At 41.6% G+C, this 15,421-nt stretch overlaps 1 long non-coding RNA gene across 1 annotated transcript in view; it reads right to left on the bottom strand.

Annotated features, from left to right (window-relative positions):
* LOC142109532 (uncharacterized) overlaps positions 1-15,421 on the bottom strand; it is a 120,132-nt gene that overhangs the window by 14,419 nt on the left and 90,292 nt on the right. The gene's annotated exons all lie outside the window — the stretch shown is intronic.

Raw genomic sequence — 15,421 nt, forward strand, 5'->3', positions numbered from 1 at the left:
ACTATCGGACGTGACATCATCATCACGGCCCGACAGTGTCAGTGAGTGGAGGGGAGCAGACGGAGCAGAGAGGAGGCAAGTTAGAAGCAGGTAAGAAAAGAGGCACATTTTCAAAATCGGCGCCCCCACTCTGCACACTTACACACTATTTTGTAAGTGTGCAGGGTGGGGGCGCCGATTTTGAAAATGTGCCGGGCGAGGGGGCGGGGGGCGCCGATTTTGTAAATGTGCCTAGGGCGCCACAGACCCTAGCACCGGCCCTGTACATATGGATGTAATTAAATTGAGTTAGTTTAAAATATAACTGTTGTCACTGTTTTTCTTTACACGCACAGAGCTGTGGTTCTCGAAGAGTTAAAAATTGTCATATTAATTTTAAGGCACCGATGAGAGATTATGAGCCTTTCACATGGAGATGCATGCGTGGCTTAGGGGAATCGTTTTCTCCGTTGTCCATGTCACACTATTCTGAATTATCCATAGGACATTATTCAAATGGCTGTCTTAAGCTATAATTTTGCTGCTTTTTTTGATTGACAAGAAAATGTGTCTGTCAGTTTACATGCATATTCCAGCTGTCCTTTCAAATACACTCTGATCTGCTTTGTGCAATTTTATTCATTTGTACGTTTAACAGAAATATAAGACTAGATGATACACTGTCTTAATTACACTTGGCTTTGGTTTTGGAATAAATACTATTATAAAATACAATTTGCAGAAGTTTATTGGTATGTAGAGCACTTCCCTAAACATCGTTCATGACAAGAAATGTGTTGGGGGAATAATGCTCTAACGAGCACACAATAATGTCAGCTATGTATGTTTGTGTTTGCTAGGGAGGATCAGTGTTTTGCAGCAATGTTTTGCTGTTTTAATTTGTACTCCTTGTTTTAAAATTCAGCTAATATACCTAGCTTATCTTTACTTTTTAGAAACCTAGTTTATAAGTGAAATGATATTTGAACATATGGCTTATATTAAAAATATTCAAGCACACCTACTGCGGCATTTACTGGAAAATAGGCATTTAAGACAAACAAGTTTTGACGCAGTTGGTTTAAATTATATTAAATTAATTTCAACCACATTTACTGTGCTATTTGAGTGACAAAGAAGCATTTATAAAACAGACAATTTAGTGCCTCACAGAGAAGTATGTTAAAAGAACCTACACCACAACTAATGCACTATTTATTTGACTGCAAAAGAGGCTTTCATAGGATAATCTTGTGTACTAATTAGAATAAAGTATATTAAAAGAATTTGAACCACAGGAATTGCACTATTTGAATGAGGGTTTGTAGGACATGACATTTTCAGGAGCAGTTGGGTATAAACTACATTTTGAACATTTGAGCCATACCCGCTGTGATATTTAAGTGAACAAAGATGTTTCATCTCTAACTAAATAAACTACACACGCTCAACGTGTATTGTACAATTGATTGCTGAGCAGCAAGAGTACCTGGAATCATAGGTTTCATTTCTTAAAAATACTTTTCAGATTTTTTTTCGTTGTTCAAAAATTATAAGCCACACACAGTCAGTGTTAATTGTGCAGGAGATTGTTAAGTAAGCTGAGTACATGGAAACAGCTTATTTCTAAAAGGAAAAATGCAAATGATACAAAATCAATATGTTTTGGGAGGTGAGTAATAAATGGATATAGATGAATGAACCCCCAGAAAATTTGTCAATCATGTCTGATTCTGGCTACTCTGCGTTTCACTAGTTCAAACCTGTTTCTATTCCAATAATATTAAGTAGAGATGAAATGTAAGAATAGGTTGCATACAGGGGCAGGCTGCGCTGGGGGGCAGGGGAACCTGTCCCCCGGGATGGTCCCATAGTGGGATACCTTGGGCTGGGTCACTGGGCTGCTAACATTTCTTTTTCTTTAAAATGTTCCTAATAGGCTGTTGAGTCGAGATTTGCACCCAGTGGCGGATCCAGGGGGGGTGATCGGGGCGATCGCCCCCCCTAGCAGGGGCTAGCTGCCGGCGGCTGCACACTATGTGCAGGTCCGTTCGGCAGTGACAGGCAGGGACAGTGTGCTGCCCGGCTGCTCTGATTGTGTTTTAAACACAATCAGAGCATCCGGGCAGCCCACTGTCCCTACCTGCCACTGCTGAACGGACCTGCACATAGTATGCAGCCGCCGGCAGCCTCAGATGTAAAAAAGGGGGCGGGGCCTAAATCGCCCCCCCCTAAATCGCCCCATCCTAAATCGCCCCGGGTAGAAGAATTCTCTAGATCCGCCCCTGTTTGCACCCTGGGCTAAAATTTGACAGCCCTCCCCTGGTGGAATATTTCAGTGATATACATTCCACAGAATGTTCATTTCTCAGTCTATTTGTATTTTGTGGAATTTGTAATGCTGTTCCAGGAAGCAAATGATAGGACTAAAACTGCAAAGCATCACAAGAGTAGTAAATACAGCAGATGAAATACATAAAAGGGATCTTGACGTAGCTCAATTCATTTATTTTAATAGAGCTGGTTATCATCATAATTTATTTATATAGTGCCACTAATTCCACAGCGCTGTACAGAGAACTCACTCACATCAGTCCCTGCCCCATTGGAACTTACAGTCTAAATTTGCTAACACACACACACACAGACAGACTAGGCTCAATTTGTTAGCTGCCAATAAACCTACTACAGTGTTGGCTAACCTGTGACACTCCAGGTGTTGTGAAACTACAAGTCCCAGCATGCTTTGCCACTATATAGCAGCTTCTTGCTGGAAGGGTTTGCTGGGACTTGTAGTTTCACAACACCTGGAGTGTCACAAGTCAGCCAACACTGACCTACTTGTATGTTTTTGGAGTGGTGGAGGAAACCCACGCAAACACGGGGAGAACATACAAACTCCTCACAGATAGGACCATGGTCAGGAATTGAACTCATGACCCCAGTGCTGTAAGGCAGAAGTGCTAACCACTTAGCCACCGTGCTGTCCATTCTTTTTTGCCTACTTGCTAGTCAATGACTAACACATCTATTGAATACTATGAGATTTGCTCTGTCCTATTTTATTAAGTAATTGTCTTTCACAAACTTATAAAAGGATGAGTGTGGTCAGTTGCATTTGCAAGTAAAAATGTAAGCCAGCATCTAGTTGTCTATGAGGTATTGTTGTAAAAAATATAAAAAGATGTTTTAAATTATCCGAACATGGCAATTGGCAAACTAGTAGAGGGGTTACACCCAGAGGGTGAAACAGATGGCGAAGAGAAAATTCTATGACATGATACTGAAACTAGTTAGAACAAAGGGCTTATGGGAAAGTGTCAGAATCTGGCAAAAATGAGGAAATAGGGAAATACAAATATAAATTAAGTAAGGGATTGTGTAGCATCCAACACAACATTACATCATACCACTACCCCAAATGAAATAAAAACTTGTGGTGACATGTGCCATTTTGAAATAATGCCCATATGTCATGAACTCCTGATAGTCTACTAGTGACAACAGGATCAAGGAAGGAAATAAAGGAAAACAGGAAAAGTAATTTAAATAGAGGCAATGTCTAATGTCATCCAAGATGAACCTCAACCAGATGAAGAATCATGAGATTCAGGAACAGTAGGCACAGATAAAATACTACTCATATTCTTGTAGAGGCCTTTGGGTGAGCACTTGCTACTCTAAGTGGTGAAGTTCGTCAGACTGGTACATACACAAATGCTGGGCCTTCTCACCTTCGGACAGCACTTTTCCACTGATTTAACAACTCATTAACACCAGTGCATACAGGAACCTTATGTATTGGACCGTGTAGGGTGAGAAATATTATCTCCCTCTGACTCCTACTATCACTTTCGATCATTTTATTACTCTGTGCTCTCCATGCTGGTAGCGATGGTGACTACAAGAGAGGAACATTAATCTAGACAAAGGGTGAGATTCAGCACATGGAGACTAGAATCTATGCCTAGTGCAGAGCTAGATAGGCAGGGAGCTTGCCAAGGTGGAGCACGAGAACTGCTGCTAGTGGGGCCAGAGCATGTTTTGGGGAAGTAGAGGTGTCAAGTATGTTGTAACTCACAGCACACCAGGACGTTGTCCCCAGGTGGTTCCCTGTTCTGCCCTGTCACACTGCAGCATTGCAGACAAGGCAAGTGACAATCTCAGAGTCTCACACCTTCTTTCAAGGGGGTAGTTCAAAGAAATTTAGCACAAAGGAGATGGTGTCCTTGATTCACCTCTGCAACACTAGAAACAGTGCTAGTGTGAAGGAGAATGGAGTCATCAACTCCAATGCCTATGACTTATTCACTGCCCATTCTATTACTAGGCACAGAGGCAATCACACTAATGGCAGTTTCACTCCTGGGAGACAAAGTTTAACATTCTAGAGAGGCCTTCTGTTCCATGTCCATATCACCACTCTCTGTCTCAGCAACAGGGACTAATATGTGCAATAACATGATTGCATCAGGCATAATTTACAGAGGCACAATGAATTTGGCTAAAAATGTACTCACTCTCTCTTCTCTCTCGCTGTCTCTCTCTCGCTTTCTCATTTTCTTTTTCTCCGTCCTTTTCAGACTTTTTTTCCCTACCATTCGCTCTCTTTCAAAATGGCAAAAAAGAACAAATAATTTGATGTGGAACATTTATGGGCAAATTACATCTAAGGAACGTGTGAAATTCCATCGACAAATGTAGAATGGGGTGAATGTTCCCCAGAAAAGATTTCTAAATTTTACCCTTTAAAATATATTTTATATTAGGCTAACCCGAACTCTAACAAAATTAGGAGGCAACTGACAATGCGCACATGAGGGCTGATGTAGAGTGTGTACTATGCCAATGTGAATAGGGTACCTTGCGTGAAATATTTCTGTGGATACCCAGAAAGAGGGTGCACTTATATGTACCCATGCAGATTTGTGTGATTCTGCCACTTATGCCAGCCTGAGCCTAGAGAGTTGGGACAGGGTGTGAAGGGGCCGTTCTAACGTAGGTTGAGTACAGTAAGGGCGTGTTTGCACAATTGCGATTGGATGCAGTCTGGAAAAGACACATTTTAATTGCAGGTGGTCGGGGGCAGGTTCAAATAGCAGATAATGATGACAATCTCCGGCACTATGGAACCGCTTGTTTGGTTTGGCTTGGTTTGCAACGCTGATTGGTGCTTTCTTTGTTGCTTGAACATATATTATGCTTTTGTGTGTGTGTTTAAGCAAAATGTTTTTCTTTTTATGCACGAGACATGGAGTTGTTTATGGTGTATTAGCCTAATAGCAAATGCATTTGTTGATCATAAAATAAATGGTTAAAACATGAGTACAAGTGAGACATAAGTGTCTGTGACGTGTGTCTGGCGTAAACCAGGGGCATATGCTAATGGTGCCGACCTGCACAGATCTTAAGGTATGTACGGCTCACAATAAAGGAAAAAATATGTTTTTTTTACGGGCGGCTTTTTTGGAGTGTAAATTACGCCCAAACTGGGACCACCTCTGCATCAGGCTCCGGATATGTAGAACTAATGGGTGCACTAATGCACCCATCCAGACAGCAGACTTCAAGGTACATGTCTACTTTCTGATCTGCTTGCAAATTAGAAGTGTTCCAAGGTGCAGACAGAAACTGAAGTGCAAAAATGTTAATGTTGCATAAGTGTTCAACCTCCTTCCACTTTTTCAGTTCTTTTCCTAAAATACATTCAGTATAATTTATGGCTTAAATGAACCATGAGAGTAGGGGAACAACAAGACTGTCTTTATACAAGTGGTTTGAGTGGTTAATGCTTCTTATTACATTGGGCAAAGTGTGAATAGAAATTGAATTCTCTAATGTACACACAGATGATTCTCTGCAGATGTATACATGGATGTTGAAAAGTACATCCCATTATAAGTATAAGGATGAAACTTGATCACTGCCAAATCAAGATTGAGAAGAAGGTGGTGTAGGTGGCCTACTGTCTCCTGGATACACCTTCAGTGTTATCCCCCCCTAAACCCTCCCGCTCTTTCTCCTCCTTTGAAGTTCACTCTATCCGTCTCTTCTCCCCTCTCCACCTTCCTTTTGCTGTCATCTATCGTCCCCCTGGCCCTTGCTCACAATTTCTTGATAACTTTGCAGCCTGTCTTTCCCATTTCCTCTTGTCTGATCTTCCCACGATTATTATCGGAGATTTTAACATCCTTACTGACTCTCCTCTTACTATAGCTGTCTCTCAACTCCTAAGTCTCACTTCTTCCTATGGCCTCTCCAAATGGAAAACATCTGTCAGTCACCGTGATGATCACTCCCTGGACCTAGTGTTCTCCAAATTTGTCTTCCCTCTCTCTGACCACAATCTCCTTTCTTTTACATTCTCTTTATTGCTTGACCCACCTCCCCCACCTAAAGTCGCTTGCATGCAGTGTCCCATCAACAGCATTGACATCATCATCTTACATCCTCCCTCGAACCCCTCCTCACTCCAATTTCTTCCCTATCTTGCCCCATTGCCACTGTCACTCTTTATATTACTCACTTTCTGTTGCTCGTGACACTGCAGCCCCAGCCACCCCACTCAATCTCCACCAATCCAAACCCCAGCCCTGGCACTCCCTTCCTACTCATCTCCTGCAAAACTGTTCCAGCTCATCTGAAAGCCAATTGAGGAAATCCTGCTCCATCGCTGACTTCAACCACTTTAAATTCATACTTTCCTCCTGATATTCTGCCCTCTCTCTTGCCAAACAAAACTAATTCACATCCCTCATCTCCTCCCTGTCCAATAATCCCCAACGCCTCTTCGCTACCATTAACTCTTTACTGTATCCTCTCCCATCTCCATCCCCTTGTCCATTACTGCTCTTGACTGTGCCACCATCTTCAAAGGCATGATTGACTCTATCCACAATAATATCTGTTCTCGCCAGACTCACCTCCCACCACCTGTCCTCTCTATCGTTCACACTGCCACCCTTGGCTCCTACCCTCCTTCAACTGTGTCTGAGATCCTCACTATTCTCTCCTCCTCTTTTTCTACAACCTGTCCTCTTTGACCCTGTCCCCTCCAAGTTTCTCCGCTCCCTCTCTCCCAATGCCTGTCGTCACCTTGCTCACCTCTTTAACCTCTCTCTCCATTGGTATCTTCTCCTTGGCCTTCAAGCATGCTCTCATCTCCCCTATTCTCAAGAGACCCATCCTCTCTCTCCAACTTTGCTTCTAAAATTCTCTAACGGCTTATCTTCAATAGTCTGACCCACTTTCTCTCTTCCCACCCTCTTCTTGACCCTCTGCAGTCTGGCTTCCATCCCTTTCACTCAACTAAAACTGCCCTCTCTAAAGTAACAAATGACTCACTCACAGCTAAGACTAAAGGTCACTTCTCCCTTCTCATACTCCTCGACATCTCTGCTGCTTTTGACACCGTCGATCATTCTCTTCTCCTCATCTCAGTTCTCTTCTGGTTTGCATCCTATCTCTCTGGCAGCTCTTTCAGGAAGTCAATATAAGGATTTGAGAGGATGTATAAAGTGATAGGATAATATACATAGGTGTCTTTTTGCTTAGCAGACCAATACACCAATATAGGTCTAAATTATTATAAAGCAAGACCTACATATATATATTGAGGATACTATATATATATATATATATATATATATATATATATATATATATATATATATATATATACAGTGAACAGGATATTGCTATTTAGCAACTTTATTATAGCAATCAGAACACAGTGAGACAGCATAGTAGTATTATTACTACTTCTTAACAGTATGTACACCAAGAATTATTGGTAATCATTTCATTCACACAATGTTTTAATTATTTCGCTAATTGAATGAATTTTTATTCTAATAAAGATATTATTCTTAAAAGTTACGTATTTTTCTAGTAAAAAGAGTGCCCTATATACACATTTTTCTGATCCCTTTTCCCCGTTCTTTCCTCTTTTTGGCATCAAGCTCTTTCAGGATGTCTGCTTCTGACTCTTCCTTCCCTCTCTTCCTCTTTCTATTGGAGTCCCTCAAGACTCTGTCCTTGGCCCTCTACTATTCTCTCTCTACACCACCTCTCTCGGTGAACTTATTCAATCATTGGCTTCCAATTTCAACTCTATGCTGATTACACGCAAATCTATCTTTCCTCCCTTGACCTCTCTCCCTCATAACCCAAATATCTTGCTGTCTCTCTGGTATAACTACCTGGATGTCACAGCGCTTCCTCAAACTCAATATCTCCAAACCTGAGCTCATCATCTTTCCTCCTGTCAATGTTGCTGTCCCTCCAAATATCTCCCTCTTGGTTGGCAACATAACACTCTCTCCTGTCACCCAAGCCCGCTGCCTTGGAGTCACCCTGCACTCAGCTTTACTCCTTATATCCAGTCACTCACCAAATCCTGCCACTTCCTTCTCTGTAACATCACAAAAATCCATCCCTTCCTCTCTCTGGAAGCAGCCAAACTCCTGGTCCATTCACTCATTATTTCTTGTCTCGAATATTGCAACCTCCTACTCACTGGCCTTCCTCGCTCTCGCATTTCTGGCCTTCAGAACTTAATGCTGTAGTGAGACTCATCTTCCTCTCCCATCACACCTCTACCATTACTCCTCTATGTAAATCCCTTCATTGGCTGCCTATCCATTTCAGAAATCAGTTCAAGCTCCTTACCCTCACAAAGCCCATAACAATACTTCTACCCCTTACATCTTGACCTTGTCTTGAGGTATACCTACCCAGTCACTATACTCCACCTCAAGTCATCTCTCATTACCTCCTCCCATGCTCTCCCCTAAGACTTCTGCAGTGCTGTCCCCCTTCTTTGGAACTCCCTACCCTGCCTCACTCGACTCTCCCCCAACCTTCAGTCCTTCAAACACTCACTCAAAACTCACTTTTTCCATCTTGCCATACACACACAGACCGAGAGAGACTAGGGTCAATTTGATAGCAGCCAATTAACCTACCAGTATGCTTTTGGAGTGCGGGAGGAAACCGGAGCACCTGGAGGAAACCCACGCAAATACGGGGAGAACATAGCTATGATTTGATGACAATAGCACCGGCAGTACTGAACATATATTTAGACAATACATTAGTTAATGGGCAGGAAATAATTTAGCAGATCAAAATCACAAGGAAGTACTATTGTTATAATGTGCAGAATTGGATGGTTCTTTATCCCATTTCCTAAAAACATCTGCATCATTCCCACCCAAACAAAGATTTTTGGATTGGTGTTAATAGATTTACTATTTTCCTGGGTTGGAGTTTTAATAACTAGTTATTTAGGGGCTCATGTAGCGTTGGATGGAAATAGTGTTTTCTTCATATAATATGCTTTTTTACATCTGCGCATGCCCACAAAGTACTAGTTAAGGTTGCGGCCATATGTAGCCTGTTGCATCTTGTGATTTGTTGCATGCGTCCCCTTGCGATTGAAGAGGCGAAAGAATGAGGGGGCATGTATAGGTGTGTTGGAGCAAATGTAGACCGACACTCAGTCACACATTCACCTGTCAGGAGAAAGTTACGAACCGGTAGCGATGACCATCAGCTTAGGTGCATCCAGCGCAACATACTCTTGTACCCTTGTAAAATGTGTCTTGTTTTGGATGCAGTTTCCGTCTGTTTGTGATGTAAACTCTACATGAGGTCCTTAGTGTTTGCTGAATTGCATTATTATATTTATTACCACAGACGTGAGGCTGTTGTGAACAACATTTTTCTCTGACATTTTTCTTTTAATTGCTGTACGGTTAATGGAATAATTTGAGCAAGCAAACATCAACTCCCTTTCAGATATGGTAAAATTGTTTCTGGTTGACTGAATAGCTATTGAATAGCTATTGACCCTCACGGACGTTTTAGGACAATATCAGGTTTTCGTTTTATTTATATCTATTGGATTTCGTATATTTAGTGAAGTGATAAAAGAGGGGTTGTTGCACCCTTTGGGCCTGATTTATCAAGACACGTATCTGCCGACTTTTGAGCATATCACACGCAAAATCACTCTGTGCATCCCCAGGATCGACAGTAACACCAGTGACTGCAGTCCAGTTCCGTGCGCTGGCAGGCACAAAGGGCACTTATTACATCCTAGGATTTCGAGTATTGAACTGGGTGGGGAAGGGGCATTTTGTCGTAGTAAATTTACAGAAGGGGCATGCCAAACTCAAGAGCATATTGCCATGTCCGAATCAAGCTGCGAGTGTCTGAAAGATAGTCGTTTTTCTGCTATATCTCTAGCTCCAGCTGAAGGGCTAGTCTAAGTCCCGATCTCTAGTGATGACAGTCTCGTATGTATGCTAGAACATGTGTTTGCATTCACAAGTAACTTTGAAAATGGATTTTATGCTCAGTAAACATTAACAACATTCTAATAAATGCAAAATATTTGTTATTTTTCTGTGCGTTATTGTGAATTCTTGGTCCACATATCCTGCAGCGTCCGGTGTAGCAGAACCTACAACATGATATCAAAAGCACACACATACTGAGATCCGTGCCTTGCTGAATTCGGACGGACGCAAAGCCTAAATATGAGCGTAAAATACTGAACACGGGTATCGCTCAGAATACATGTCTTGATGAATCAAACCCTTTGTATCTTTATTTTTTTCTCTCGCTAATGTGGAACTGAATGTCCCATGGCTACCAGTGCTGGCTGGGAGATGCAGTCCCATAATAGCTAGGAGGGTGATGTCTAGGACAGGGGGCTCATTGTTTGGGGCACCCCTAATAGAGGCGTGAGCAGGTTTCCATGTTTTAGTTGAACTGGACCAGCTTGACCTCGCCTGGTGCTGATTACCACTTTTGCGAGTAACAGAAATCATTAGTCAGGTCAGGTGACATTTTTCCAAACTTCACCTTCAGCTTTGGTCAGCCAGTGCCCACTGTAGCCTTCATTTCCTATTCTTAGCTGACAGGTGTGGGACCTGTGTGCTCTTCTGTTGCTGTGGCCCATCCACTTGGTGTGCTGTGGGCTCAGAGATGATCTTCTGTATACCAATGATATATCCCATACTTATTTGTGCAACTGGCACCTTCCAATCAGCTTGATCCAGTCTGGCCTTTCTCCTCTGACTTCTCTCATTAACGACGCATTTTTACCCAGAAAACTGATGCTTATCAGATGTTTTTTGTTTTCGCACCATTTTCTGCAAACTCCATAGAGACTCAAAGGCACAAAAAATCCCAGGGGATTAGAGATACTCAAGCCACCCCGTCTGGTACCAACTATCATTCCATTATCAATGTTACATAGATCACACTTCTTGCCCATTCTAGTGTTTGATCTGAACAACAACTGAGCCTCTTGACCATGTCTGCATGTTTTTATGCATTGAGTTGCTGCCACATGATTGGTTAATTAAATATTTGCATAAATGAGCAAGTGTACAGGAATACCTAATAAAGTGTTCATTAACGTTTCCTGCCCCATTGGGGCTTACTGTCTAAATTTTCAATCACACAAATACACACAAACATCAGGGTCCTTTTTTGTCAGAAGCCAATTAATCTATCAGTCCTTAAACCTTGGTGTAAGTTTATATAAAAATAATGGAACTTATATAGAGCTGGACATAAGTCTGTTTTTTTGCATAAAATAAGCATTTCCATAATGCACATGTGAGCCAAACATGTGTACACATACATCTGTATGTAGATTTTGTTGGCGATGATCAGCAGCACTAGCTAGTCCTTCCAATTGGCTGATTGTGGATTTCCGCATCTAGCTGATAGTACCTAATTCATTAGTGTGGCTGCCATACTACTTGAAGTCACAGTCATCTATACGCATTACTGAATTAATATTTTTTTTATTATTATCATCTTTATTTATATGGTGCCACAAAGGGTCCAGAGCGCCGTACATAGTGCGCGAAAGAAAGCAAAACACAGCATACGGGGAAATACAAAACACAAAACAAACTACAATTTAAATAGACAACTAGCATAAACAATCCGGCTGAGGATAAGTGGACCGGGCGGAGAGGTATGAGCGAATAAATAACCAAAGGGAGGAGTGAACTAAAACACGGTGGGCCTGAGCCCAGGCCTGTGGGCACAACTAGCTGTACCAGAGACAATTAATGAGGGTGTATGGGATTAAACCGAGTCTGGAACCCAGAGTTAAGGTAGACGAATGAAGCTGGAGTTCCAGAAGGAAAAGGAGGATGACAGGAGGAGGACACAAGGTTAGAGGGCCCTGCTTGCGGGAGCCTACAACCTAGTGGAAAGGTCAGACTAACAGAAGACACCAGGGGGAGTCGGGGTGAGGAGACTAGTAAACTGAATGGAGAGCAGAAGGAGGGACTAGAGCTGTGAGGGGGCTAGAAATCTGAAGGAAGGGCTGGAGAAATGAGGAGGGGAGGATGATATAGGGTGAGGTGTAAGAAGATAACTGAGGAAGGATATTATAGGGCTGAAGAGACGTTAGACGGAGGAAGGATAGGCGATTTTGGTGGGTTTTGAGGGATCTCTTAAAGATTTGCAGGCTAGGGGATACATTTTCCAATTTGGCTATGGTAGGTCAGATTAACAATTGAAGTAGAAAGCAACAGACATTTTTATTCAATTTCATTTAGTTTGCATTTTTGTTTTGTATTTGTGTTTGTTTTTAGTTAGATTATATAAAGTAAATGTGAACTTGACATTAATTAACTGTAAATACACTAGTCTCTCTTGTGTATTTGACTCTTCATTACATTATTTTACTGTGTACAAATAATATAATGCAACTTTCACATTTAACATTCTTTTCGTGCTCTGCCATTCCCTTCGGTGGTTGCCTGTATTTTGTTGAATTCAATATAAAATGCTTCTATTGAAATACAAGTCAATAAATAGCACTGCACCATCGCATATATTTTCACTTATCACAACTTCTCCCATTTCGACCCCTCCCTGCTCATCCACAGTCATCACCTGCTCTCTCTCACGGATACAGGGGCATGTTTAGGCTGCACCCACTCTGTGGAACGCCCACCCTCACACAACACCCTCACACAACAAGATTTTCCTCTAGCCGCCAAACATTCCCTGAAAACTCACCTCTTCAGGCAAGTTTATCAAATTCCCTCCTGACCTACGTAGGTTACCATCTGTTTATCCAATTGCACACAAAACATTCATGTGTTCTCTTTCTCTGCTCAAACAGCCCTCTGAGCCCAAGTCAACGCTTATCCCTACTAAGCACCTTTTCCCTATTGCAATCTGGCTTGACGAATATGCAAAATGTGGCCCTTAACCTCATGTATCAAACTTCTATTTCCCTATAGATTATAAGCTTGACATTAGGTTCCTTTTACTTCTTTGTCTGTTTGATATTATCCACTCTTGTTTTATTACTATCTTCGGTCCCAATTGTAAAGCAGTATGCTGGCGCTATATAAATAAATGTTAATAAATAATAAATTAATTAACGCTGTCAATCCACACCTGCACACTATCTGTATGCTATACCTGTGCTGTCTCCCCACTATTGTGTGCCGTCAGCATACACATTTGTTACTGCTGATGGACACTTGGCGCATATGTTGGTGATATACAGCTGAACTATCTGTATATGCAAATCTGACAGATTCAGTTGCTCAGTGTAGAAAAGTTTGTTTATTTGTATTTTTGTGTCTGTAGAACTTATTTAATTTTAAAGGATAGATATGTGTGGTTCTGTAGGAAGAGGCAAAGACCGAAAAGCAAGTGGCTGTGCAGTGCAACATTTTTGTGAAAATGAGCTTCACTTTTGGGAAGAGCCTCTGTGCAGATGTCTAAACTGCGTTACTGTGCTGGACCTCTTTTAACAAACACCTCATTGGGTTGGACTCCTCCAATCAGAAGGAGCAGAACTTTGCACCACTGCAGTCGGTACAATCTCAACACACTTATCCATGTGCATACCTGTACAAATGGCTGCAGAAATAGGAGCATGACATCACAGGAGGGAAGGTCACTGTGCTTGCCATTAACTTCTGCATTTTTATATCCTAATATATTAAGCTTATAGATTGTTCAGAAAGAGACGGCTGACCATAAATCGCCGTGCATTTTCTGCCTTTGCTGGGAATGAATATCAGTGAAATGGGTCCAGTTGAGATTCAAAGATACAGATGACAGAACTGGAAATAAATAGATGCGTACTATAAAGATTCACCTTTATTAGTTTTGTGTAGTACAAATAGAATAGCACTATACCTGGTAGTGAGGGATGGGCTTTCTGAGCATTAATATGGTGTGATGTGTGCATTATGCTAATATGTGCCTAACAAAGAACTTTACAGCTCTAGAAAAAAATGAAATGGTTTGCTCTATACAATAAGCAGTGCATTTGATTGCTTATTTAATAACATGATGGAAAGCGCAATGATGTCCTATAATTTATACCAATATTAAATGTTAGCTTTTACCCATGTACTGAAGTCAAACAAATGAATGCTGACATCTCATTGGTTGCTATAGGTGCACATCATGGCTCTTTGCATGATGAGAAATTAGTTAAAGCCATCTGAGTGCAGAATTGCCACCGTGCTGCGAGATAGACACTCAGCCTCAGGCTCTTCCTATAACAAGCTTTCATATAATAATAGGTGAGTAGCAACCTGTAGACCTTAAATACGTACCCAATTAGTAAGGTCAAAAATGCTTTTATAGTTTTTAATTGTGTTGATCCAAAGGGATTTAATTGACACCCTAGGCAATAGCATAGCTACATTTATCTATGGCTGCCAAAAGATGGCATGCACATTTTGAGGAGCAGGATATCTTTGTGAGAGAGCGTCAGACTGTGTGCTGTACATAAATAGTTAACAGTCAACGCTGATAACTTTGTTTTTCCTAAACTGATTATGCCTTCCATACTATTGGTTGTATTGTATTTGTCAGGTTGTACAAGCTGTATATGTATCAGATTGCAGCTACCTAGTGCCTACTCTCCCAGAATTCCTGGGAGGTTCCCAAATTTCGGAGAGTCCTTACGGACTCCCGGAAGATTAGGTATCCTCCTGGGTTTTGGTGGAGGCGGGCTTAATGACATGATTGCATCATTAAGCCCCACCCCCACTGTGCAATGCCATGAATTTCAGCATTTCATTGCAGGGGTCAGGTCCATGGTATTACCACACCCCCGACTACACTTGACACATGACCTCCCCTCCAGAGGGGAGGTTTTTAAAGTAGGCAAGTAAGACCTAGGGGTATATTTACTAAACTGCGGGTTTTGAAAAAGTGGGGATGTTGCCTATAGCAACCAATTGGATTTGAGCTTTCATTTATTTAGTACTTTCTACAAAATGACAGCTAGAATCTGATTGGTTGCTATAGGCGACATCCCCACTTTCGCAAACACGTGGCTTAGTAAATCTAGCCCCTAGTGTAGTGTGACAGAGAAAAGCTAGTATCAGGTTGTCATGGATGGAAGACAGTCATTTTGTAGGAGGAA

Source organism: Mixophyes fleayi, chromosome 1 (assembly GCF_038048845.1).
Source record: "Mixophyes fleayi isolate aMixFle1 chromosome 1, aMixFle1.hap1, whole genome shotgun sequence".
In the NCBI taxonomy this organism is placed as follows: domain Eukaryota; kingdom Metazoa; phylum Chordata; class Amphibia; order Anura; family Limnodynastidae; genus Mixophyes; species Mixophyes fleayi.